The sequence below is a fragment of the Castor canadensis genome, chromosome 7, assembly GCF_047511655.1.
Source record: "Castor canadensis chromosome 7, mCasCan1.hap1v2, whole genome shotgun sequence".
Classification (NCBI taxonomy): domain Eukaryota; kingdom Metazoa; phylum Chordata; class Mammalia; order Rodentia; family Castoridae; genus Castor; species Castor canadensis.
In genome coordinates, this window is record NC_133392.1 from 94777349 (window position 1) to 94805299 (window position 27951).

Consider the following 27951-nt stretch of genomic DNA (forward strand, 5'->3'; position numbering starts at 1 on the left):
AAGGAAAATTGAAGGACAAGTTCCAGGCCAGCCGGGGCTACATAGGGAGACCCTGTCTCAAAAATACAAACAAACAAAAAAGAGAATTGAGGAAATAGTACCAGTAAGCCAAAGGAAGAGCTGCTCAGGGAAGTCAAATAGCTCAGAGACACAAATGGCTCAAAGACACCAAATGTCATGGGCATTGAAAGACTTTTACTGGATTTGGCAGTTAAACCATTCACAGTAATCATTGTGAGAATTCCTTCAAGACAATGATGAACTTGGAAACATTATTTGTGTACCTTAAAGATTTAACAAAAGGTGAGAAATTTAGCATAGAGAACACACATTTTTTAGAGAGTGTTTGGTGAAGAAACAAAGAAAGCAGAGTATGTGTCTTCCTTAATTAAATAATAGCTTAAACCAGCACAATATCTTATATGTTGATACAAGTAGATAACCAAGATTATAGACCGATCAGAGGTCAAGAAAAGGACACAATGAGCTTGATGTCGGAGGCTAGCAGGAAGAATTAAATCAAAGGAGGAGGGAATGGCTGTCAGGGAGATGGAGAGGAACCCCCAGCAAGGGATGACTGCTTCTAAACTCCAAACATATCCAGCTAAAAATATGTGATCAAAGCATCTGAGAACCCTGTCTCAGAAGCCTGATTTTTGCAACCCACACTTGGCAATTAGAAGCTGCAAACCACATTCATTGTCTAAAAGCCACCCACGAGTACTTTGACATTTATTATACATGAGAGAATGCACAACCCCAATCTGAACCGAAATAAGGGGAAAACAAAAAGCTATTTGCAATCATTTCAGTCAAGTTTCTCCAAACATCAGACTACTGAATGATATTGCCAAGTCCAACAAATAATCTCTTGAGTAATAATAGTTCATTGCATTTTTAAAATATCTCTGTTCCTGGTTTGATATGTATACACATGTTTCACTTTGAAGGAACCAGTGATCCTCGTAGTTGAAAATGGCTTTATTTCACCAGGCTTCTCAAGTTAGGAATAGTTTACTTTTATAGATGCTTTTTTTTCTTTAAAAAAAAAAACAATTTCTTAAGAAATACAATGAATGAGAAAATTATCATAGAGTATACCTTGACACATTAAATGTGGTTCTAAGAAGTAAGTAATGGTAAATCCTTTAAGAGAAATGCATTGAAGATCTAGTGAGAAAAGTAGAGTAAAGGAAGTATATTCTTAGTGATGAAGAAAAAGAGTTTATAACAAAAGCTTGCCCATTATCATATATACACATGTATGCAAAACACATTTCTAAAAGTGGGACTGTTAGAAGACTAAGGGAGGAGGAAAAGAAAAAAAGAATGATAGGGAGTGAAAAATACTGATATGCATCACATCTGTGTAGGAATATGACAACAAAATGCACTGAAAACTGTTAAACAATACTGGGTAGGGGGAATTGGATAAGGAAGAATAATAGAGGGGTATTTGCCGATTAAAGTACAATATATTTACAGGTGAAAGACCAAGTAAAAACCCCACTTAACAATGACCAGACACTAAAACAATGAAGAACAGGAATGTAATACATGTCACATTAAGAGAAAGGTAATACAGGGAGGGGGCATAAATGCAGAAGATAAAGGAAGGTGAATATGGTTGATGTATTTTATGTACATGTATGAATATGGAGCATAAAAATCTGTTGAAGTAATTTCAAGAAAGGGAGTGGGAGAAGATGGAGATTAATGGAAGGGGTGAACCAAACTGGAGGACAATATATGCATATATGGAAATGTCACAATGAAACCTCTTGTATAATGAGCAGACATTAATAAAAATGTGGGTTTTTTTTTTTTTAGAAAAGCTTGCCTTACTGTTTTAGTTGTTCTATATTATTCTTCAACAATTTACTATCTCCATTGCCTACAGCAGTATTTCTTAAACTAGGTACTTCAAATTACTAGTAGTCTTTAATTTTCATTAAAAAGGAAATACTGGTCCAGGCATTAAGTTCAGCTGGGGGAGGGGGAAAATGGGGGGATTTAGCAAGATCGTATTCAAAAAATAGCTAAACATAAAGGGCTAGGGACATGGCTCAAGTGGTAAAGCCCTTATCTAGCAAGTGCAAGGCCTTGAGTTCAAATCCCAATACTATCAAAAAAGAAAAACAAAAGGAAGTACTTTGTAATATAACCCTTTTGTATTAATTTGCAAGGGATGCTATAAAAAAAGTAGCCCAGACTGGGTGATTTAATCCACAGAAATTTATTTTCTCACACTTTGGAAGGATGGAAGTCTGAGATTAAGGTGTTAGCAAGATTTATTTATTTATTTATTTTTAGGGACATGAAAGAAAAATCTGCTCTAAGCCTCACACTTTGGGTTGTGGATGGCCATCTCCTCTCTCTGCCTATTTATCTTCCTTTTGTATTTCTGAGTCTAAATTTCCTTCTCTTATAAAGACATTATTCATATTGGATCAGGGCTCCCCAAAATAATTCCTTCTTTCCTTCCTTCCTTCCTTCCTCCCTCCCTTCCTTCCTTCCTTCCTTCCTAGTTCTGGGGGTTGAACTGGGCTTCATGCTTGCTGGGAAGGCACTCTACCAATTGAGTCATACCTCCAGCCTTCCTCATTGTAACTTAATACACTATTTAAAAACCCTTTCTCCAAATATAGTCACATTTTGAGATGTTAGGGAAAGGACTTCAACATATGAATGGGGGGGGGCAAAATTTAGCCCATAATACATTATCCACTGCTGTATAGCAATATTAGTACAAACTTAACAGCTTAAAACAACACGAATTTGCTATCCTGTAATTTCTATTAACCAAGAATCTATGCATAGTTCAGCTCTCTTCTGCAAGACTTCAACCAAGGTATCATCAGGGTTATGGTCTCCCTTTAAGGCTCTACTGGGAAGGGATCCATATCCATTCTCTTCCTTGTGGCTGGTTGGACTGGGGACCTTTTTCCTCTTGCTGACTGTCTGCCAGAGTCTACTTTGGATACCTTGTCATATGTATCTCCCCAACCTGGCCAACTTGCTTTATCAAAACTAACAAGCATGACGTTATAATCTTGTATGCAGCAACCAAGGAAATGATATTCAATTACCTTTGCCATATTTGATTGTTTAGAAGAAGGTCACATGTGTTGTATACACTCAAGAGGTAGGAATTGCAAAAGAGTTTGAATATCAGGAGGGATGGATCAGGGGTTCAACTTACATCATTTCTATGGAAATCTTCCCTTAGGAAGTCATAGTGCTTTAAACACATTCCAAGATCTAGTAACATCATATGAGAATATCCTAGTAGGCAATTTAGATAAAGTATATTCCTTAGCTGAACATCTAAGACTGTCCACAATTTGCTCACAACCTACTTTTCTAAATGGTGTCATTATATATTCCTTACATACCATTTAACACGTATATATGATATAATTCAGTTTCCTAACAGCTCACTCTTTTCTTGATCCTAGGTTTCCACCTAAAACTTTACTGATTTGCTTTTCTAAATTCTTCATGTTCTTTATGGCTTAGTTCAAATTTCACTGGTTCCAAGAACATTTGCAGCTGAAGTTATATTTAGTCTTCCATTCAGCTGACAATTCTTTGACAAAATGCTAAGGTGTTCATTGTGAAATTCATAGCAAGGAAACAATCAAGTTTGGTCCCTGTTTTCTTAAAATTTACTTTCTAAAGGAGGAGATAAGATTGAAAAGTAAAGACTCAATTATATAACTGCAGGTAGGGAAGTCTACCAGGCAGAAAATGACAGAATACTCTTAAGCTAAAAAAGAATAGTTGCTTAATTTTATTTGGGATAGCCAGAAAAAAAATCAAAAGAAGTAATTCTGATCCCTCAAAAACAAAGGAAAAGTGGGACAATAATTTCAGCTTGTGCAAAGTCCCATATGTAACAGCTGTGTAGTAAATGTGAAATGGTCAACAGGACTTGAGGCTACTTAACAGTTGTGCTTTATACTAAGTTACAGTGAGCAACCAGTAAAGAACTTTAAGCAGGAAAGCAGCACTATCAGATTGAAGCATTTGAAATACCACTCATGTTCTCTGTGAATAGACTGAATATAAAAATCAATTAACAGTAACATTTTAGTGGAATGCCGAAAATTAGTTGATGGTAGTAACATGGTTTAGACCAGAAATGAGTAGTCTTGGAGTTCAAACCCTACAGTGACTTATTTCATATGACCCATAAGCTAAGAATAATTTTCACATTTTTGTAGGGTGTTAAAAAGAGTGAATATGTGAAACTATATGTAGTCACAAAGCCAAAAAACTTATTATCTAGACTTTTACGAAACAAGTTTGCTGTTTCCTGATTTAGACTAATAGCAATAGTGGACTTGTAGAGTAGTGGATAGAGGTAAGGTACAAATGTTTGAACAGAATTTGGTAATGGAATAGATGTGGTTGTGAAAAAGAGGGAGATTTAAAGGAAAATATTTAAGTTTCTGATTTGAACAATTAAGTCAATGGAAATTTCATTACCTAAAAATGTAAAACACTGAAGGTGGAGTGACCTAGGTGTGTGTGTTGTGGGGGGGAAGTGGGGGTACTGGACGGTGCTGTTTTGAATACTGTTGAACAATATGTCCTGTCTCTGTTTTCTCAGTATCTTTTATATCTTTGCTACATTTAGGACAGTTTTCTGCTTTATAATTTCTGTCCTCCCAGGGAGAAGCCAAAAATGATCCTTCCCAGATTTTTCTGCAACTTGACATTTGTTCATGCATTCCATGAGCACATGCAAGGTGGTACTGGTGCTGGAAGGATTTGAGAGAGGAGATCCACACAGATCCATCCTATTAAAGTGGATGGTGTCAATAGACTCCAGCTGTCAAGGTGGGGACAGCAGTTGCAAGGTCATCTTCCCAGTTAGGACATCAATGCTGGAGGTCAGTTGTGGAAAACTTAAGTTTTTGGCAACCATGAAAATAATAGCTTCTAGAATTTAGCATTTGGTTTCAGCAGTAGCTGTAGGAGTTTTTTTTTTTTTTCAGTGCAGTTCTATTGTGTGATTTTGGTTATTTTTTTCTAGAAATGTGGTCTCAAATCTGATTTTGTAGTCCTCATATAATTCTGTGAGCTTCTCAATATCTTTTTTAGAACTGCTTTTCCTCATTCAGCATCACTTTCTGTTGCTTGCAACTAAGAACCATGACTGATGAAGACATTTAATTTGATAAGCCTGTGGGACATTCCAGTAAAGACATTAAACAGAGAGTCAGCTCTGTGAGTCTGAAACTCAGAGGAGAAATCTTGGCTGTAAAGAGAATTTGGTAATTGTTGGACTATAAATGTTATTTAAAACTGCAGGAATGGAGAAGATTGTTTAGGAATAGAGTGTAAGAGAGGATTAGGACTGGCCACAGAACAAATTCAACATAAAGAAGTTGAATTGAGAAAGAAGATTAATTTTTCATAGTTCTGCTGTCCCATAGCATTTTATATGTACAGTACTTAATAGTTCTACCTCAAGTTATAGCAATTTTATCATTTGCCTAAAATAATTTGCTTGATTTTATTAATGTACAATCAATTTGTTTGCCTATATGAAAACTATTTGCGAATTCCTTCGAGGGGAAGGCTGTTTTGCTTCCTTGTTTTGGACTCCTTTAGTAGCAGGCACGATACTTGATATGTCATAGATACTCAGTATGTTTTTCTACTTGAAATTTGATTTTCAGGCTTTTAAAACCCCCCTCAGGTTTTTAAAACATACATGTTTAGAGTCAAACTATTTTTGAAATAATTGCTTTCCATGTTTTGTGAGTTGTCTTTTGGTCTGTTGGCAAGACACTATAAAAACAATTGTTTCTTTTTTTCCCTTAGACATTTCCTAGGCTGTAGATTGGGTGATTATTAAATTAATTTTTTCAGAAAGCTCTGAAATCTTCAACTCTTTATCTTTTAAAATCTCTTCTGTCATACATCTATACATACAATTGCCTCTTGTCACTTTCAGCAAGCTGCCAGAAATTGAATAATTTCCCAAGGTATGAAATATCTTCAAAAACTGACGAATGTTTTAGTCCCAGTTCCCCTCATTTTAAACAAGCACCTTTAATACAGTTAATATCATTTGTAAGTATCATTTGTGGAAGAAGGCTGTAGTGAAACTCTGTGACATTGTTCTCCTAGACAGTACTTTCCAGCTGAGCTTCTGAAGGACACTGTAAAATAGGCAATGGATTTTATGTACCCAAAGATCTGCTGTCTTTCTTTAGGCTTGACCTCACCTCTTCACAGTTTCTATACCTTTGTCCATTTATGATTCCTCCTCAGTCAAAATAGGGATTCAGGTAGGGCCTCCCCAAATAATTGACTGGTAAATTCTTTTGTCTCTCATCCTTATATGTTGACAACATATTTACATAATTTTTGTTTCACTCAAACTTTTGACAATCTAACTAAACACCAAGATATATCACATTAGTACTGTCAACTCAATAGCTGCTCAAGTGAAACATTTAGCATTGCTGAGTCAAGATCTCGTCTTCTAGTTTCAAAATACAAGTTCTGGCTCTTTAACTGGAGCACAAAAATAAATGAACAAATAAACCTGTTCCCCATGTATTTACACTACCAACTTCTCTGTTCCATAGCATGAAGGTTAGCTGGAACAATGATTGGTTCTAAGGCTTATATTATGTATTTTAATGCCTGTTCCTCTGTAGATCAACTTGCATTATACACATTATTTCATTAATCCCTGCTCCAATTTTGTGAAATAGAAAGAAGTAGACATTTTATATGCCTAAGTATTATTTCCTCTCTTAGATAGAGCAAATGAAGTCCATGGAAGGTGAGGAACTTGCCCAAGGTCATATACTATGTCAACATTGATTTAAATCTTTTTATTCTTAACTACTGTATTTTCTCTTGTAAACCCCACTGCCTTCGGGAAACTGCCCCTTTAGGCTTCATTGTGTAGTATACTGACCCATATCAGGTCTGAGTTTTATTAAGTAAAACAAGAATAAACTGTTTACAAAAGATCCTCTGAGTCAACACGGAGTACACTGGATATTTGTTTTCTACAAGGTCTTCTGTATTTGAATGACTGTCAGAATAATTTCATAACCCATTATTCTTTCTGGTATTTCTTTATTTACTGGTGAATGGTGAACACACGAATAATATCAAGCCATAACAATGAAAAACACAAGTCTGTAGAATTATTTTTTTCCCTAACCACATTACTGTACTATCCTTATACCTGTGACTTTGATGTTAAGAATGTGAATGAAAGGGAAGAACATCTGAGCTGTTTGAATCTTCTAAGTCAATAGCAAACATTATTTGAATATTACATTGAGCAGCTGTAATACTAGTTTAACTTTTCAGCCCCAGACCTGCAACCATTAAGTCTAAAGAATGACAGTTGTAGCCAAAATAGTATTTCAAAAGGCATTCACTGTCAGTTTCTTTCAAACAGTATTCCTTATTCTGATGAAATCTAATGTAAATGGACAAAAGAATTAAACTCTGTCATGGAGAAGCCAAGGATAGACACAATGTAGTGGTATTTTTCTTTTTCTTATGGACCAAAAAATTGATGCTTGGCTGGGGGCAAGTTAAAAAAAAAAGCAACATCATGATTCCAGAACACTTTAGGGATAATAAGGCAACAATGCTTGCATACGGCTTCAGCCAAAGGTTAGGTAAAATATAATAGGAACCAGCTTCTTAACATGGAGTCTGTTTCTCAGCATTGTAACTCTACAGGAAAGCTTTCTGAAATCTCTCATTCTGCTTCCAGCAATCTTTGACTCCTTGGGTAATTAATTCTTTTCACTGAACTATGCTGTTCAAGCCCTGCTATATATTTGTCTACATCTATAGTTCCTGGAGAGAAGTAAGAGAATAAGGAGCTGTCCCAATGGCGAGAGCTACTCTTCAAAGATAAATATCTCCTCTGTTTTATGTTTTGTTTAAATTAGAAAAGAACAGTTTAACAAAGCCTGTACAGTGTCAGTGTTTAAAATTGAGTTGTTGTGCTATTTACAAAAAAAAAAAAAGCACAGAAGAAACCACGAACCATATTATGTGAACACCTCTTATTTTACCAAGTGATTTAAGATATTTTTAGGAATATATTTTTAGTACTTGGACACATAATACAAAATGTAAGTAGATTGTAATGAACTCCCAAAATATGAAGTTTTTAGGGAAAATAGCATGTGATTCTAAAGTCCTACATCATAAATTTGTTAAGCTTAACACATGGTATGCTTTAAAACTATCCAGAGGTTATAGGAAAAGAATATTGAAATAAAAAATTATTGCAGTAAAAATTATTTTATCAGTATAAAAAGTGTACATTTATAGTTCCTTGGTATTTTTTCTGGTTTCTCTATAGTTGTTTCCTGTTTTAATAAGTTGCTATTATGTGTTTTTTTTCTTTGCTTTTAATTCTATCTTTCTATTACCTAATGATGATAACTTCATGTGGTTTCATTTGAGCAAATGGAAATGACTTCCAGACTAGGCATAGCCAGCTCTTAATCAGAAGTTTATTGTAAATTGCAATGCTAGCTTTGTAGACATGGATAAGCCTTACAAACACCATGTAGTGCCTCATTTTCCTTATTTGTACAATGGAGATAATAACAGTACTGATCTCACAGAGCTGTTTTGAAAATTAATGACAACCTGAGGCAAGTGTTGTCTGAGTGATACATTGTAAGCCCAACAAAATGCTAACTTTTCTTTCAGTATTATCAAAAGTTTTCAGACTTTTGCTTTTGCAATTAACCTTTCTATTATTGACTTTTCTTTCAAATAAACAAATAATTTTATTGGAAAGAGCACTGGACTTGGAGTCAGAATAACTGTGTTTCTTGTTCTAGTCTTAACTTTGTTATTGTTAAGGTTGCTTGGGAATTTCACTTCACTACTTCAGGTTTTTAATTTCCTTACTTAAAAAAAATGGAAGAGGTAAATCAGAATTAAGTTTTCAAGGCATTTGGAAATCATGTAAGTTAAACATCAAATAAAGGACTAACATAGTCACTGGTCAAGACTTTTGTTTCTTTATTTTATCAAAGAAGAACATTGTAAAAACTATGATACACTATTAATAGGATTCCATAAAACAGGTCTTCCTTTACACCACAGAAAGGGAAGAAAAACATAAAGAAAAGTACTTTTTATTTAATAAATTTAACTTTATGAAAGTCTCATACAATAGAAAAAATAAATGGAAATATTTTAGAATTGGTTTCATGTGAGAACTCAAGAAGATGATTATAAGCTGTTATGAGACCACCATGAAGGACTTGCAAAAGAAAATGCAGAAACTAGTTTTCTCAGCCACCTTATCAGTTTAAATGTATTAAAAGTTGAGTTAGTAAGAGAATTTTTGGGAAAAGCTATAGGTTACATTATATTCCACTTCCTTAAACTGTAGATTTTTGGGAGGTGTAGAGTGTCACACATCCTCTTACAAAAATCAAGGGACGAATGTTCAACCAAACCACTTTGAGTTTGTAATATGTACCCTGGAGCTTGTGAAACACAATGTTCTGCCAACTATGAATGGCTGAAACATCAACAGAGAAGCAGAACAGAGAGGTGTCCTATCTGGCAATGTGCCTTCCCTCGGAGGTAAATGAAGTGTACAGCTCCCTGAGGATCAGATACAGTCTGTGTGAGAATACATGAGCACTAATGAGAAAGAGTGAGGGCCTTCATACTCCTGTCCTGAGAACTGCTTACGATGAAACACTTTGGAGAAAGAAAGGCCCTGAAGAAAGAATCAATGTCAGGAGCAAGAAGTGATACATTTGTCCTCTCCAAGGTGTCTGCAGATAAGAATGTGTGAGGGATGGGAATACCTCACCTAATCTGTGATTATGCCCCATCAGAAAAGGAGGTCAGTTTCTACATCAGACTGGCCCAGAGAGCATGACCTGTTCACAGATCATATCAGATGTTCTTCCTTTTCTTTCTCCTCCCCAAAGAAATCAGAACATTTCACTGAGCAAAGTGTAGGAGGAGGGATATAAGCAGGTTGTGGGGGTGGGAATATGTGTGTAATGAGTGATGCAGCTAACCTCATTGATTGGTTAGGGTTTATTTTTTCATTTGTATTTTGCTGCAAATGCTCACATTCAAAAGTTAGTGAAAGGAGCCAGTACATTTGATGAGATCTGTGATCTCCTTACCAGACATAGATAAGACAGAAAATTTGGAGCATATTTTCATAAATTTTAACTCATCATCTGAGATAGTCCCTATTTGGCTTTTTATTAGACAGTAAAATAGTAACAATAATAATATGAATGCCTTCTGCTGAAAATCATACATAAAATTATTTATTTGGTATTTATATCAGCTTGTAAACAAATGTTTGTAATCTAGCTAGCATATTAAAGAACATTTTATAAAGCTCACTTTGTTCCTTAATTTGTAAGCTCTCTTAAAATTTTATCTATCATCTGAGTTAAAATTTTAATCTTTCATGAACGGAGAGAAGATAGTTTGGAATAAGGAAGTTTTACTTACTGTGACTGGGTCTAGAGTTAGATTAGTCTATAAATTTGCAAAGGAAGCCAACATTAGTTGAATGATTGCTAAGTCCCAGAAGTATGCTAAGTTCATATTTTTTTTGGTACTTTTTCTTGTACCTTTAACACTTAGTATACTAAGTTAAAATTATGAAATTGGACTTTATTTTGCCACCTATATAGAATTAGATATGGGGACATTTAAATTGTGGAATTTACCACAATTCTGTGTTCCACAGTACTGGAGTTTGAATTCAGGGCCTTGCACTTGCACTCTACTATTGAGCCAAGCCTCATAGCTTTTTTTGGTTTATGCTTTTGTCAGAGAGGGTCTTATTCTTTTGCCCAGGTTGATCTGACATCACATCCTCCTACCTTTACCTCCCTCAGCTGGGATTGCAGGAAAAATCTCCAGATTTTCCTGAACGTTTAGAAAGATGTATACAAAAGTTGCTTTTTACTAGTTTGGAAGAATTTTGCTCCATGTTAAAATTAATGTTGAGACTTCTTGAGTTATACTGCTGTAATCTGATTCTGAGCTTTTTCCTTATGAACTTCATAGGCTTCACTCTGCCATGGTTCCTTCATCTGTAAAATAGACAACATAGTACACTATTGGATAGTAGAGAGTAAATGACTTAATTCAAAATGGAAATGTGAAGTACTAAAATGTGCTTTGCTTAATTTTTGCAATAGAGCATGTTCTCAATGAATGTTTAAATTTAGGAGTCTCGTGTCATTGTTTAATGTTCTAAAGCTTAGTATAATAACATATATTGAGTTTGAGGAGAAGAGGAATTGAAGAATCTAAAATGGAATTTATTAGATTTTCATCCCTGAAGGGGAAGAGAAAGAAATAGTTTGGAGCACAAGAAGGTGAACTTCAGGTGTAGTCAACAGTCTCTGTTGCCTAGTGGGGAGCATGGCATAGTCAACAGTCTCCATTGCCTAGTGGGGAGCGTGGCCATAAATATTGTGAGGCATAACGGCTACCTTTCAACAGAACTGTGTGGATCTTTAAATGTCTTCTTACTCACTTATTAGACGTGGTTTATCCTGAAAATCTTGGAATGACCTTGGGCAAGGTCATTATCAGGTGCTTAAGCCACTGACTTCTAGATAAAGTCTTTCAGGATGGGAGGAAATGGGCAGCTAGTTGTCTAGATCTACATATGCCTCCTGTAATGATTGAATGCTGCATTGCACTGAAACAATGCAATGAATGAGAGGCTCATTGCATTGAAACAATGGATTTCATTCAGTTTGTTAAAATGAAATTCCAGTCACTTTCCATTACTTTTTTAGTATATCTTATTCTAGGAAACATGTATTTGTAAAAATCATTTCTTATTCCTTTATAAAAATAATCCTTAACAAGAATCCAAATCAAAAATATTTTTTTCCATATTTATTACTGCCTGAGAGGTCATATATACTTTTCTAGTCCATTTTGTACTGCTATAACAGCATAATGTAGCAGAGAGAAGGATCAAAAGAAAACAGACTAGGCCTGAGTCCTGAGAAAGTAGCAGGGAGGTAGGATGACATAGCAAAGAGATAAAACCTGAGAAATCTGAACATGAAGAAGGTCACATACCACCAGGAAGGGGAAAGTCATGTAGCACTAAGGTAAAGTAGCCAATAAAATTAAATATAACCATATATGGAGTAGACCTTGCTTTTTGCTTCTATAACCTGCTTGCAAGGGTATATAAGGGGAGACTACTTTGTTCTCGGGGCTCAGCCTTCGTACATGAGTCTGCTGAGTCTGTGCTGACACAATAAAACATTGCTTCCTGCTAATTGCCTCAGAGTCCTGTATCTCAGCTAGCAAACTCCCTCAACAGTACCACAGATTGGGTAATTTATGATAAACATAAATTGTGGTTCTAAAGACTGGGAAGTCCAAGATCAATGGGTTATACATGTGAGGACTTTCTTGTTGCTTCATAACATTACAGAAGGCATCACATGGAGAGAAGAGAGAGAGGAGGGAGAGAGTGAGGGAGACAGAGAGAGAGAGAGCGAGAGAGAGCGAGCTGAATTTGCTTTTATAACAAACCCACTCCCAGGATAATGACATTAATTTATTTTTCAGGGCAGAGCCTTTATTACTTAATCACTTTAAAGGTCTCAGCTCTCAACATTGTTGCACTAAGAATTAAGTTCCCAACAAATGAACTTTGGAGGACACATTCACACCTTTGTACTTGATATTTTCAGTTAACAAAAACATACATGAAAAAAAATACATGAAAAAATATTTTATTTTTGTTGTTTTCCTTTCTTTAGTCCTCTGTTTTTGTTCCATTTCTTTCCTTCCTTTCTCTTTTATATTTCCTCCATCATCCCTTTCTTCTTTCCTTCCTTCCTTCCTCCCTTCCTCCCTCCCAGTCATTATTATAGTTCTATTTTGACAAGTTTTCAAGTTCTGCAAGTTTTCACTTTATTTTCTCTTAGAAACAAATATCAGCAGACTCATTTTTGCTCTTGAGTTATGTGACTTTCAGTATAATTGTATTTGTGTTTCAATTTTCTTTATTTACTATTAAAGTTTGTCTTAGTCCTGCTTCTAGTGACCTTGGGGCTTCTAGTAACTGAATTTGTTGCAAGATTCCTTTCAACAGCAACAATGATTTTTTTTAATCTAAAAGTAAACAAAAGAAAAATATGCAGAAATTAACAGACAATTTGTTGAGACTAGATCTCTTTCTTTGCTGCATTGCTGTTTTGGAAAATTCAAGGGAAATTATTCCACGTTGCTTTCTATGTAGATCTAACATGAGTTTTGTTTGTTTTTTTAATGTAACCAAGCTTTTCTATAGACAGTGTCCAAAGGACATATTTTTAAAAGCTCTATGTGGATGTATGGTTTTGATTGGCTTACATAGATTAAATCTAGAAACAATTTTTTAGGGTAGAAATATCATGAAAGTGATTACATTGCCCCCAGAGGCTAAATTTTTTTTTAATATTTGCAAGCTGAAAGCAAATTGCAAGCATATCTTTACTCTGATTTTAATGCTCTTCTCTGAAAAACATGGTATTTAATGTATTTCCTTGCACATCAGATATATGGGGCTCAATTTATAAATATTTTTCTTTAAAATTTAAATCACACAGATAAAAAAACTCAAAAGGAAATGTACAAAACCACTTTCTCCCAAAAGAGCTGCAAAAATTACTCCTTGAAACATTGGACTACAAGAAACATTTGCATTTAGTAAGCTGCATTATTTATAGATGTAGTACTGCAAACTCTCATCCCTGTCTAGTAGTTTATTTTAAATCTATAAGATTTGAAAAACAAAAGTAAGAGAAACATGTGTTGAGCAATAAATAAATACTGCTAGTAGGCTTCTGTATTCTTTTAGTATTATACTATTTTCATCATTTTTGACATAAAGATGTGTTTTGCAAGGAAGGAAAAGCATATTTTGAAATAACTAGTTAGCTGGGGATGGAAAACTGTTAACAAAATAGAAGGGAAATGTTTTTGATTTCCATTATAGTTAAGGTCACTTACAGGTCATGTTTAACACAGAACCCATTTTCATATATTTTAATAAAATCTGTATAGAAGTAACAGCTGTGGAAAAATTTGATCTAAAGGAACAAAACTAAGTGTTGCTTTAACATTAACCTTCTGTTGATCAATCAACAAGCAAACAGAAGAAAAAAAAATCAGAAGCCAAAAATATTTGGACCTTAGCCATTGATGTGAAAGATGTTTTTGATAGAGGTAGCATCGAATGTCTTTGTAAAAAGACATCCTGAGTTTGACATTTCAACAAAAGTAATAAATTAAGTACTAATTCATACATTTTATTAAAGCAGGTAAGAGATTATCAGGATGTCCTGTATAGTAATAATTGAATCTATAGTTATGAGCACTCCTTTCTTCTCATCTTTGCATTCTTTCCCAGAGATGGTGTCTACTTCTTTATGACTTTGTTGTTGTTCTTAGAGGCTGGTCTGTGTCTTAGTTATAACTTGGTCTCCTGTCTTTGTGCTTTTTAAAGACAAATATTGCATGACTTCCTATAATAGCTTATCATACTAGGAATAAGATAATTGCAATTTCAAGCACAGTTTCAGCTGAACTTATTCAACATTTCACTTAGATGTAGCTTTAAGAATTAGCTGTTTTTCCCATGGGTAGTATTAGGCTTATTGCTCTAATTTACATGGCTGTTTTCTTTTGCATTGTGTGAAATATAAAATAATTCAAAAGAGGTTTTGAGTGACCAGCACAATGTCTGCCACCCAAATGCTTAAGTTGATATGTAATAATTGGCCTGAATATATACAGAGGCCATTATGAGACTTGTTAAAGTTTGTGTCAGATCCCTGCAATAATTACTGAAGGCCTAATACAGACCAGCTTTCCTCCGCAAAATTAAATAAAGGAGGTATTGGATGTACCATCCATCAGAAGGATTAGTCAATTTTCTTTGCACAGCAGTGACCTTTCCATCTCCTCTATTAAGGAGTGGGAAAAATTTAACTGCACTGCACACACCCTTGTCTTTTCCGGCTATTATTTAAAATATGTCAAATTGAGTTCAGTAACTTCAGTTTTTTTTTAACCTCAACTGTTCCTCAACCAAGAATTTCAGGGGGGAGAAATGACCCAAGCCTTGTATGCACATATGAATAAAAGAAAAAAAAAAGAAAAAACCCACAACAGAAAAGGGGCTGGTGGAGTGGAAAAAAAAAAAAAGAATTTCAAGCCCCTTCCTTCCTTCCTTCCTTCCTTCCTTTCCTTTCCTTCTTTCCTTCCCTCCTTCCTTCCCTCTCTCTTCTTTCCTTCTCTCTTTTCCTTTTTTTCTTTCTCTGTCTGGCATCCTTTATTTTCATTGAATTCAGAATTACTTGGAGTTTTTATTCTGCATAATTCTGTAATAGTCTTGGAACTGTGCACCACATGAGTTCTGCAAAACAACTGTATTGCTTGTCAACCAGGAAGTGAATATATACACTGATACTTGCCATGGAGGTCACACTGTGTCTAGTATTTTGTGATTTAATTGCATACTGAATGTAGATTTGAATCTTTTAGAGAAAAGACAGATGCAGACTTGATGAGGTTATCTTTTACTCTCCACATCATATTTCACTTAAGTAGTAGTCAACATGCAGCCATAATTGGCAGTCAAATAAGAACTCTGTTGACTGTAGCTAAATGCATATTGCCTAATTGTATAATTCACATAACTTCATGCAAAATTCAAGGTATGAATGCACTTCCTGGGATGGAATTGCTGAGCATAAATCATTGACTTTTTTTAAAGCTTGAAAAATTCATTTATTCATTGGTCTGTGACTTTGTGGGTCAGTTAATTACTAGATTTCGAGTTAATTAGGTTAATGGACAGATAAGCACTATAACTGAAATGGAACCAGTTATTTCAATATTTCATAAATGTGGTGTTTTTTTGTTGTCTTTCAAGGTTACAAATAATTTCTTAAAATATTTACTGCATTTTTCTTCTCTTTTTCTTTTGTCTTCACATCAATTTGCTAACCTTATTTGCATTAAGGGACATTTTATAAATTCTTCTCTAATATGTATATATATATATATATATATATATATATTTGAAATTTTAATTAAGAGGAGTGCAGTATTGAATAAGTTTTATGTTCTCCAATCATATTTTTAAATATTAATTCATAGTTAGTGTTTAAAGAGTCATTAGATGACATCTATAGATGATCCCTGACTTATAATGGCTGACTTAAGATTTTTCAACTTTATGATGATGGAAAAGCAATACACTGGTTTAATTCTGTCACTGAGAATCTCAGAAACTAACTCTAACAGCTTTCAAATGACAATTCAAATACTTGCAGTCAGATGTCATGTTCTCTCTATCTTTGGTTCTTCAAACTAAACAAGCTCAGTTGATTAAGCTGAGCTATAGAAGATATATCTTTGCAAAGTCTTCACAAGTCTGACTGCCTTTCCTTGGAAATTTGCCAATTCTGTTCAGAGGCTTCCAAAACAGAACGACATGCTCCAAGTATAAGGAAAAGTATCCTTAGCCTTTATTATCCATTGAATGCCTGTATAGTTCAATTAGCTTAAACTATTCATACCATTTGTCTTTTCAACTTAATGCATAATTGGCCAATTATAAGGTAAAAATAAATTAAACACTTCCAGATATTTCTCCTCTAAGTTGCTAACAATATTGATATAAATCTAGAAAGTATTTATGCATGAAAATTCTAAACTCTTCTTTAAACCCATTGAGATATTTTGAATCTTGACTTTGTCATATAACTTATCATCTTTTCTTCCAACTTTATTTTGTTTATAATTTGATAAAAATTCCTTTTGAGTCTTTAACCACACATTATTTAGTTTTAATTTTATAGCTAAATGTATTATCTGTACTACTATAAAGAAATGGTACAGATAAACTATATTTCTTTCCTCATTTCATTTTCTAAATTATTTACTATAAGTCATGTTCATAAGAATTCTTATAATTCACAGATGGAATTGCCATCTAAATATTATAGAAAGTTAACTGAAAATTAAAAAGAGGAAAAGAAATTTTCCAATGGTTTAGAAATATATTTTTTCCTCTAATCATCATAGAATTTTTTGAATGAGGTATTATTATTTTCCCCGCTTTGCAAATATAAAAATTAAGACCAGGGGAATAAAATACCTTGTCAGCCATTGCATAGCTATGAAATGGTGCATTGAATTAAAACAGTGTTTTCCAAATACAAGCTCATACATAATCTACCACATTAATTTCTCAATGAGTTTTTTAATAATCAAGAAAGATTCTTATAAATAAAAATGAAGAAAAGGACAGTCAAGTCAAAGAAACTTAATATGTATTCTAGCCAATGGAAGAACATTTGAATGTAAAAGAAGAGGGTGCAAAATGAGATTAACAAAGGCCCAACAATTCATTTATCAGAGTCTTCTGAGATATATCTTGCAAGCTGAGGCCCAGAAGAACTAAATTAGAAATTGCAGAAATTTGTGAAATGATTAGAATTTTAAATAAGCTGAGGAATGGACACCCAATGCTGGTGGCAGTTCGTTAGAGAGCTCATTCAAGTTAACACCAAAGTAGCTTCTTCTTCAATTACTTTGCATAAACATGACTGTATATGGTTTTGGAGGAGAGTTAACTTTTTTTTCCCCATGCTTGTCTTTTTTATGCATTTTTCTGGGGATCAAAAAGATATGTGATTATATTTTAGTGATGGAGGAGACAAGAGATTGGGAAACTTTGTTAATTTAAATATAATTTTATATTCATTACAAAATTTATTTACAGCCTGCTAGGAAAGGACCAAATTCAGTTACAAATGAACTGTGTTTTGAAAGATAAGCAAAATAGTCTGGGAGAAAAAGGAATTATATTGTCTAGTAAATAATAGGAGCGAAAGAACATTATGGTAAAAGAGCATGTTGGGAGTTAAGAAGCTATTTGCAATGTGGTATGCCATTATGAAGAGAAGAGAAGAAAGGGGTGCCAAGAATCTGAACACCCAAACACATAGGTCAGACCTCAGAAGGCCTTGGATTCCACCCTTAGGAACTTAGATTTTGTCCCATGGTTGGTGGGGCAGAGGAAGAGAAAGGGAACATCTTATATCATTTTATTTAAAACACTTAATACAGCATTATTAAGTTTGGGTATTGAGAATGAGAAACTAGAGTAGGCAAGACCAGTTAAGAATGCACTTAGGGTAGATATATTTGCTTGTCTGAAACAAAGTCAATTTTAAATAATGGCAACTTATTACATAGGTACACACGTAAGAACCAGAATTGTAATAGATACCATGGTAGACCTTAGAGGTAAGAGTTCTCAGAGTTTCACTGAAATGTTTCACTAATAATATAGCTCAACTTTTCTGCAATGTCTCATTAAATATATTTCTCAGAATATCTATTTTTGTTTCTAGAGATTTCATCACTTCCTACTCTCTTTCTATGCCTCATCCTTTCTCAATTCTTGTGAAATTGGGCTACTTATAATTTTGTTTTAGTAATGGTCTATAAGTTCTCTTAGGTTTTTCTGCGCTGATAATCTTTTTGTTTCTGCTCCTATGCTGATTCTTTCCTTATTGTCCAATTCCTTACAATGGTAACCTGGATGACCCAGTTTGAACACAGCTTTCCACATAAGACCAACTTTAAGTGTTTTTTGCCCAGAGGTTATACACTGTCACCAATACCAATTAATTTTATCTAGAGGAGATAGAGTCATATATATATATACGTCACCATGTAAAGCTATCTTGTTATATGAATACTTTTCCTTATAAGAATAGATGGAGACAGTTCTACCTATGGCATGTGATAATGTACTCAGAGCAGGAGTAAAGACAATATGGAGGAAGTGGCAATCGAAATGAATCAAGAACTATTTAGAAGATAAATCTATAGTTTTTTATATTTAATTAGTTTAAAGAGGGAACAGAATCAACAATGATTCTAATGATTCTGAAAGGGGTGATTTATCTTATGCTTGGCAAGTAATTGAGATGAGAAAAGATTGCAAGAGAATCATTTTATGAGTGAGCAGGGGAACAATCATGGATAGAGTTCAAACACATTAAATTTTCTTTTGTTTATTTATTCACATGTGCATACACTGTTTGGGTCATTTCTCCACCCTGACCCCCTACCCCACCCTTCCCTCCTTCCCCTCCTCAGTTCCAGGCAAGTCCCATTCTGCCCTTATCACTGATTTTGTTGAAGAAAGGACGTATGCATAATAAGAAAGACAAAGCATTTTTGCAAGTTGAGTACACATTAAATTTAAGCTGCCTGTGGGTCATCCAAAAAGATGATGAAGCTAAAATTCTTCCATGACACCAGACATAGTGAACTTTGGGTTCATATAAAGATCTAATAGTTTCATGAATGAGGCATGGGAATGATACTGGTACTGGAGAAGAATGTTGCCATTTTCATAGGCAATAAAACCACAATGGCAGATAGAAAAAGTATACAATCCAGGACCTGAAAAAGAACTCTTATAGACATCGAAATATCAAAAACAGCAAGAGAACACAAAGTCAGATACAGCCATAGAACATAGAGAATCTTAAGAACATTTCTCAATGTCAAGTAAGATAATTTTAAAGTGTCTATTTTACTTAGCAAATAAATATCCTTGATAGTGTTAGCCAAGAGAGTTTTGGAGTTGTGTTGGATAAAAGTAAATTTTTTGATGGTTGACAACTAAGTAGAAGGTAATTGTGAGAGAATTTAAATTTGGGCTACATTTTTTAGATTTGAGATGGGAAAGGAAGAGGATAGTAATGACATAGGCATATGCCATCAAAACATATGTATTTTTGCATCTTTTTACTCTGAGTGAGAAGAATTTGACCATATTTTTATGCTGAGAAGAAACCCATAGATGTACAGTGTAATTCAAATGGTCAAACCAAGAAACAAAACAAAAACAACAAACTGAGACTAGAAAAGACTTGGAGAAAAAATAATCCATGAGACATAGAAAGATGGAAGCCAATCTAAAGATGTATTATCAGATTGAATAATCTATAGGTAAATGATTTCTGGATTTTGTGGAAGAGTATGAGAAACCATGCACATGCACTTTGGGACTTTCTGAGACTTTGTCCATCAGCTCCTGTAGGCGAGTGGTGAACGTTTTGCCACATGCAGGTTAATCTTGTGACATCCTGGGTTGTGCCTGTGTAGGTGATAAGTGAGTCACTGCAGCATCTTTCAAGTTGGAGTCCATAGAAAAACCTTAGTGTGAGATATAACATGTGCTCCTGAACCAAGTGGATGTGTACTCCACCTGAAGCTGGTACAACCCAAGGCACAACTGATCATTGCAGTTGTAACTGTAAAACAAGACAGATGATTTCTTGCATTAAGAATAAAGAAAGCAAGACAGTAGAGTTAGCTGTTAAAATCATTGATGGCAAATGTCATGCAGCCACAAATCTGGTTTAATTACAATAGATAATATAGGAGATAGTTAATTTCCTGTTTTTAAAAAAATAAGTATTCTCCACTATTTACTGGAGTACCTACCAGTAATCCTATCTAAATGGAAGTTGTGTATGTCCCTGATGCTATTAATGACCTCTTTATATTCTTAGTATAAACAACCCATTTCATTAGTTAACCACACCATGTAATTTTTCCACAGAACATAAAATATAGTAAGTATAGCTGCCCATGCTTTCCCCCTATTTTGAAAAACTGGACATCTGCCTTTCTACATTATTTTTAAATATTGTTTCCATTATCTGTGATTAGATAAAAATACTCTGCTGTAGTTTTGAGATAATGTTTGTTAATTCTAAGTCTCTTGGAATTTTTCCTGAATCTAAAAATAAGCTAATTTTAAATCACTGGGTATTTTCTTCCTATCTTCATAAGTACCCTGGTTCCAATGGCCCATTTGGCATATATAGACTATGTATTGCAAAATAAATGACAGCAATTGAATTAACCACAGCATATCTTCTTTTTAATTGGGAATCCAAATTTTTTACCTTTTTGTTCTTATGAAAAATATTAATTTTCTTGAATTGAGATATACCTGAATGTTATTGTAATTAATTCATATTGGCCATAAATATAAGTATACATTTATTAGTAAAAATATCAAAAAGGAATAATGTGAAGATAATATAATAAAATCAATGACTTTGATTCTTTCACCATAATTATTTAGTTTTGATAACTTCTTGAGGTACCTTCAAGAGCTAAACTCTGAAATGACTATCTTTCAATGGCTGTTCTAATAAGGTAAAACAGCCAATTTCTCCACATTAGATCTGCTCTCTCTTCTGAGACAGCAAATAAGCATATTTGGCCTTTCAAGATAAGTTGTATTTAAAAAGTTGGATTCAGGCAAGACTTTGTTAGAAGAATGCAAGCAACATAATTAAAATGAAGTGAAGATGTGCACTACAATAAAGGCCTTTGTATTGTAATCCACCTGACCTTGGCTGACAATACCAATGATGATGGTTGAAATGTGTCCATCTATTCACTCTTTGAGAAAAGACTATTACTACTTTAGAATCACTGGATTGCTGAGAAGCAGCTTTTAAAAAATGCATCTTGCTTCAGAGAACTGCAAATTAGAATAAGTTTGTAAAGGATGTCTTAAGTTTAAATTCATATTCTAGAGCAGACTCAGCAGTCAGCATTTTATAACACAAGCATTTAGGTACTAGCCAGTTTAGATTTATTACTCATCCCATTGTCTGATGAAAAGACTGAGAGAATTGATGAAGCTATTTTATTAGCAGTGCTACATATTGAGTGCTCTTCCAAAGCCTCCTTTTATCACACTTTAAAAATCCTTCTCTAATTTAACAACGATATTAAGAGAGCTCTTTTATTCAGTCCAATTACATGGAAGCCTCATTTTTTTAAGGGGTTAATCTTTAGGGATGAAACAGATTATCAGCTTTTGAACCAATTTAAGTAGAATCTCCAGAAACAAAGCCAGGACAAATAATTATTGGCAGTTCACAGAAGGCATTCTGTGCCCACTGCTCTGCTGGATTCCGTTAAAGTCAGCTTGCTTGTCTTAATGGGAAACACCTGTGGTCCAGAACGTAAGAAGACAAATCAAACTAACTGTGCTTTGAGACACTCAAACTAAATTATGGAAATAAAAATCTCCCCGTCTCAGCATCACCAATGTCCCTCTTTCCCTTGAAACAGATATTAAAGAGAGGCTGTTTTGAAAGTATTTATTTCCCTGAGGCATTCCAGAACTCTCCACATTGTCAAAGCATACATCAGCCAGCAGACAAGTCCCCAAGACTCCATGGACATTATTTCAGTGGCCCATTAAATAATTTTAAAAGAGCAAGCTTGTAAAAAAGAAATGCAAATTCTTTTCATCTCAAACTTGGGGAATTACTAGTATATCAAAGAGGCATAGAAGGTATTTTCTCATCCACTCATGCCAGGTAAGAGGTTTTAGATGTTATGACTTCTTCACAAAGAAAAAGTTTACTTAATTGTTTGTGAAAGAGAGAGGATTCTGAGTTGGGAGTGTGATCTGACAGAAGGGTGCTGATGTCGGCAAGATACTTTGTAATAAATATGCTAAAATGATACATTTCTGCATTAATAGATGCTCATAGGAAACTCCAAGGATTGAAAAAAGAGGCCTTTGAATAGGAAAAGGGGACCAGGAACTAGAGAAAAGGTTAGATCAAAAAGAATTAACCTAGAAGGTAACACACACGCACAGGAAATCAATGTGAGTCAACTCCCTGTATAGTTATCCTTATCTCAACCAGCAAAACCCCTTGTTCCTTCCTATTACTGCTTATACTCTCTCTACAACAAAATTAGAAATAAGGGCAAAATAGTTTCTGCTGGGTATTGAGTGGGGGGAGAGGGAGGGGGCGGAGTGGGTGGTAAGGGAGGGGGTGGGGGCAGGGGGGAGAAATGACCCAAGCCTTGTATGCACATATGAATAATAAAAGAAAAATGAAAAAAAAAAAAAGAAGAAGAAAGAGGCCTTTGAAGAACTACATAGAGAATTGTGAGGAAAGAAGGGTTGACTTATTTGGGCAAAAGTGATGTTATTACTTAGATGGTAGAATTTCTGTTTTGCTTTCACCTTTTCCTGGAAGAAGAATAGCCCCCAAATTGGACATTGTAGAGTACAATTTATTCAGAACAGGGACATTTTCCTGAGACTATTAAATTTTCAGGATACTAGAAAGGAATGACTGACAACATAGTTTGATTATTTCTCTGGATAAGAATAAGTAGAGAAGTGAACATCCCAAGGGAAGTGAGGAATATGAACTCACATGCTTATGGAAGAAAGGGAAAAAGGCTAGCATGTAGTACAAATGAAGCCATCCAGGTATTTGAAAAATCCTTTCTTTCTGTTTGGCTCTTGGATTATAGAATTATACTGTCCTATCCCTCTCATTCTTTTGACAGGGATACAAGTACCTAACTCTACAAAATGTAAGACATATGAGCAATGACAATGGACAAGTAGTTTCACTATCCAAAAAGCAGTAGGGATATTTGGTTATTGTGCTAAACTGGAGAAACAATCCAGATAATTATGAACACTAAGGTATGTGGCCCAGTGTTGCTCTATTATCCAGGTTTGCATCAGAAACTTGAATTTCAGATATAATGAGGAATCTGATCTTGTCTATTCTTATTTTGTCTATTTCTTATTTTACTTTAAGTCCATGTTTTGATGAAGATTAATCTTCAAATGTCACTTGATGTATCTGTTTCTCTATACGTTTATAGTAGTAACTAAATAGGTCAACACTGAACAAGCTAAATAACATCTTTCTGGACCAGATAATTTCGACTGGCTGTTGATGTGGCACAACTGCATTATAGAAAAGAGGTTGTGAAACTAAACACGGAGAAATTCAGGAATGAAGGAGTTCCTCATGATATACCATTCAAACACCTGGCAACTATCCACTTGGAAAATTTCTAGAAGGCCTGGTTAATGAAGAGTGGGTCCTCAAGTATACAGTAGTGGGAATAAGAACAATTCCTTCTTTCTTGAATAGGTTCAACTTTTACAGGATCACTTAAACATCTTCAAAGAAGAACTACCTAAATATTAACAAAAGTATGCTTTTTGTTGATGGAATTGGTGCAGTCTGTGATAAGAAGACTTCCAAATTCTTTATGTCGTGCCAGAAGGATCCATTGCAGGACACGTGAGTATAAACAGAATTTATTAAAGGTTAGTGAAGGGAAATACAAAGTGGAGCATGGTAGGGCCTGGGTGGAATCTGGAGGCCAAGAGAGCAGGTTTCTGCTCTTCAGGCACTTTTAAAACAGATGATAACCTATGGAAAAGGGAGAACCAGATGATTCCCATTCAATAATCAATGAGTGGGTAGGGCATGGGTGGTTCCCAGCCAGGTGAGGGCAGTTGCTGAGTCAAAGCATGGTTAATCTAAGATGTAATATTTTTCTGAGTCCCGAACTTTCCCTAATTTTAGCTTACCTCACTTTCCTGTTGGAGATAAGAAAAGCAATGGTAAAGCAGATAAAGCTTCTGTCCTTGATCATGAAAGAGTACTAGCAACAAATCCTCTGCAGATGTCTAAGCTCCAAGGAGAACTTGTACTGATGGTCCAGCTGAAGATGCTATACTTCTCTGAGGTTTTCCAGTCTCCAGATTATATCTGGAGAGAAATAAGCAGCATATCATAAGATGGTCTTGCTCTCAAGAAGAATGTGTTGGGTCTTATTGTCTATACTAATTTGTAGGACGTGAATATGCATTCCACATTGTTCCTCTGAATTAGTAAAGGTCATTCCAAAGCATGTGTTAACATGGTTTTACAAATTGTCCCCAGTGACACTGCAAGGAAATGGCTTATATAAATGATCTACAGAACATGTTTTAGTTTTTCTGGTTGATACCCAGAAGTAATCTTGCTAGGTCAAAGACTACACATATTTAAATTTTAATAGATAATGTAAAATAGCATCAAAAGATATAGTGACATTGTTATCTAAGGTGGCCACCAGTAGATATTATCCATACATTGAATATTTTCCAATGTAATATATTAAAAGGGTTATTACATGCTTTTAGTTTTTAGTGAGGTCAAACATTATTTTTCATGTAAGATTGATAATTACAACTTATAATAATTATGCAAATAGAGTAACCACTAAAAATGAAAGGGATCTTCATTTAACTTTTGGTGGTAAGATAACTAACATGCAAGATTCTAGAAATCATGAACATAATTTCTTATCCTTTAACAAATTTTGCAGCATTTAATATGTTGAATTTAATAATGGTGTGTTATTTGAATGATAAAATTTTCAATGTCTAGGCAGCTGCTAGTTAATAACGATTAGTAGAGCCAAGCAAAATAGTGGTAATTTGGTATTGTTTTACATAGTACTAAAAGAAGGTGCTTACTTTCTAATTTAAATTTTTGAAAAACACTCAGTATATTTTTAATATGAATACTGTGCATCAAATTATAAAGTAAAACAGCAAATATTAGTGAAATGTTCTTCTTTAAGGCTCTCTTAGTAAATCAAATTAATATAAAAATTCAAATTAATTACTTCATAAAAAAATGATCATTTTGTTAGCTTCCCATTACTGTAACAAAAAACCTGAGAAAAACAACTTGAAGAGAAGAAAGATTTCTTTTGGCTCACAGTTTCAGAGGTTTCAGTCCATGGTGGCTTGGCTATGTTGTTTCTTGGCCTGTGGTGAGGCAGAGCATCATAGTGGAGAAAAGCTGCTAATCTCATATGTAGACTTAGAAGGAGAAAGAGAAAGAGAGAGAGAGAGAGAGAGAGAGAAAGAGAGAGAGAGAGAGAGAGAGAGAGAGAGAGATAAGAGATATAGCTGTGGACAAGACATAGTTTACTAAAGCATCTCCTCACAGACCTCCTCCCAACAATTAAATCCTACCTCCTAAGTCTCCATTACCTTCCAATAACCCATCAATTTTTATCAATCATCAGTGGAGTAAGTCACAGATTAGGCCATAGCCCTCATGATCCAATCACTTCCCCAAATTCCCAGCTTGAACATTGCTGCAGTGGAGATCAACATGAGCTGTTGGGGGGCATTTGAGTTCCAAACCATAAGAACCATTAATAATTTAAAAAAGGAACATTTAACCTTAATTTTAAAAGAGTCTATTTAATATGCAATATGCATAATAGTAGTGGTGTTTAGCTGCCTACTGAATATACTTTCATGTAAAATTTTTCATGCTGCTAATACGCTTTCTGCATTTATACAAGCATGAGGAATATGAAGAGATATTTAGGAGCTAACTCCAGTAGTTTCTTCTGACTTCTTCAACTTCAAAACATTCCATACCCTCTTTGATAATTTTGAGAATTCTTTTTGAAAAACCTTCTTCTTTTTTTGACAGGGATGGATGAGGAAGTATAGGTTTGGTTTTAAAGAAACCACTTCTAGTTTGTGCCACTTTGTGTGTGTATGTGTGTGTGTGTGTGTGTGTGTGTGTGTGTGCACCATGATGTGCCTGTGAAAACTCTGATGCAGTTACTGGTTATCATGTTTATATTCTACTTTTTCTGAAGGTCTTTGAGACAGAGTAAGAAATGTACTTGGCACTTAAGTGCTGCTTTGTTTATTATTATTTTCTTTTTCTTGAGAATTTTGAGTTATAGAATGACTCAAAATTCAATACAGAAATTTTGTATTCAATACAAAATTCAATTCAAAATTTTTATGTAGCATAAAATCTTCAAAAATGTGTTAATACATAATTCAATTTTCATTGAAAGTTTTATATCTGCTAATACCTATAGCTATCATTTTCAACACTTTTGAATAGTCAGATTCTTTATTGGCAGATGGGTATAACACCAGAGAGTGGTCTGAACTGTAGTGGCAAATTAGTTTTGTTCTGTTTTGGTGAACATTAAATGATACTAGTCTCATATAAGGTTGTGTAAATTGCTTTGTTACAGCTGTTGTAATTCAAATCTAGCAAAGAGGACAACTACATTTGATGTTTCTGAACTGAGATTAAAAGTAATCTCTATAGTTCAGACTGCAGGTCCCAAATCAAGGGAAAGCAGGATAAGTATAGATGTAAATAATTATATTCTTAATAAAAAAAATAGTCTCAGAGAACATCGTGGTGTTTGCAATTGACAAAAAATTGAGTGAGCTACTAATCCAATGATTACTTAGTTATTGGAGTATCAAGGTCATTTGTAGAATACAAAATACCATGTTTTCTTCACTGATCAGATTACATCACCTTAATTATTTTATGTTGTCATTGTTGACACCAGTATTCGCGCTGGCAGCTTCCTGGACAGCCAGTCTATGAGAGGTGTTAAAATGTCATTCTTTGGAAATAGTCAGTAATGTGGTTCTAGTTAACTGTGGTTTACACCAGCAACTGCCAACATAACTGTCAAAAGGGAAATTGACCCAGCTCTAGCACATGTAAGAAATTTCTTATTTTGAATCTGAACTTGTGACAGAAAAAAAAAAAAATTGTATTTATAACCTCCCATTGCTTTCTAAGACTGGTGAGTTGAATTAACTATAGGGTTTTTTGTTTGCTGAGTGTTCACACAGAAAATCATCATCATTATTCTAATAGTCTCTGGCACCTTAAAAACAGTAGTACAGGGTGTTGGAGATTGAAGTAAGACAGAATTCAATTGTTTTGACTGAAACTGGGAAAGAAACTTGGAAGGCAGGTGATGGGAATGAAAAATCAGAAGAATAGGCAAGGAGCTGAAAAAGGAGAAGACAGAGCAGAACAGGAATCAGCAAGGCAAAGTGAAAACTGTTGGTGGAGTCAGAGAGGAGATGGTGTTTATGTGATGGTGTTTATTTTATTTATGCTTTCTTCAAGCAAATATTGGTTATTCATGTCTCTATTGTTGTTTTAGACCTATCTGGTAGAA

The 27951-nt window shown here is 34.4% G+C and overlaps 1 long non-coding RNA gene across 5 annotated transcripts in view; it reads left to right on the plus strand.

Annotated features, from left to right (window-relative positions):
* The window catches only part of LOC141424901 (uncharacterized), a 68028-nt gene that overhangs the window by 26797 nt on the left and 13280 nt on the right, over window positions 1-27951 (plus strand). For all 5 annotated transcript variants that reach the window (XR_012449841.1, XR_012449842.1, XR_012449843.1 and 2 more), the window contains one exon: window positions 24072-24224. This is a non-coding gene — a long non-coding RNA (uncharacterized lncRNA). The remainder of the gene's footprint in view (window positions 1-24071; window positions 24225-27951) is intronic.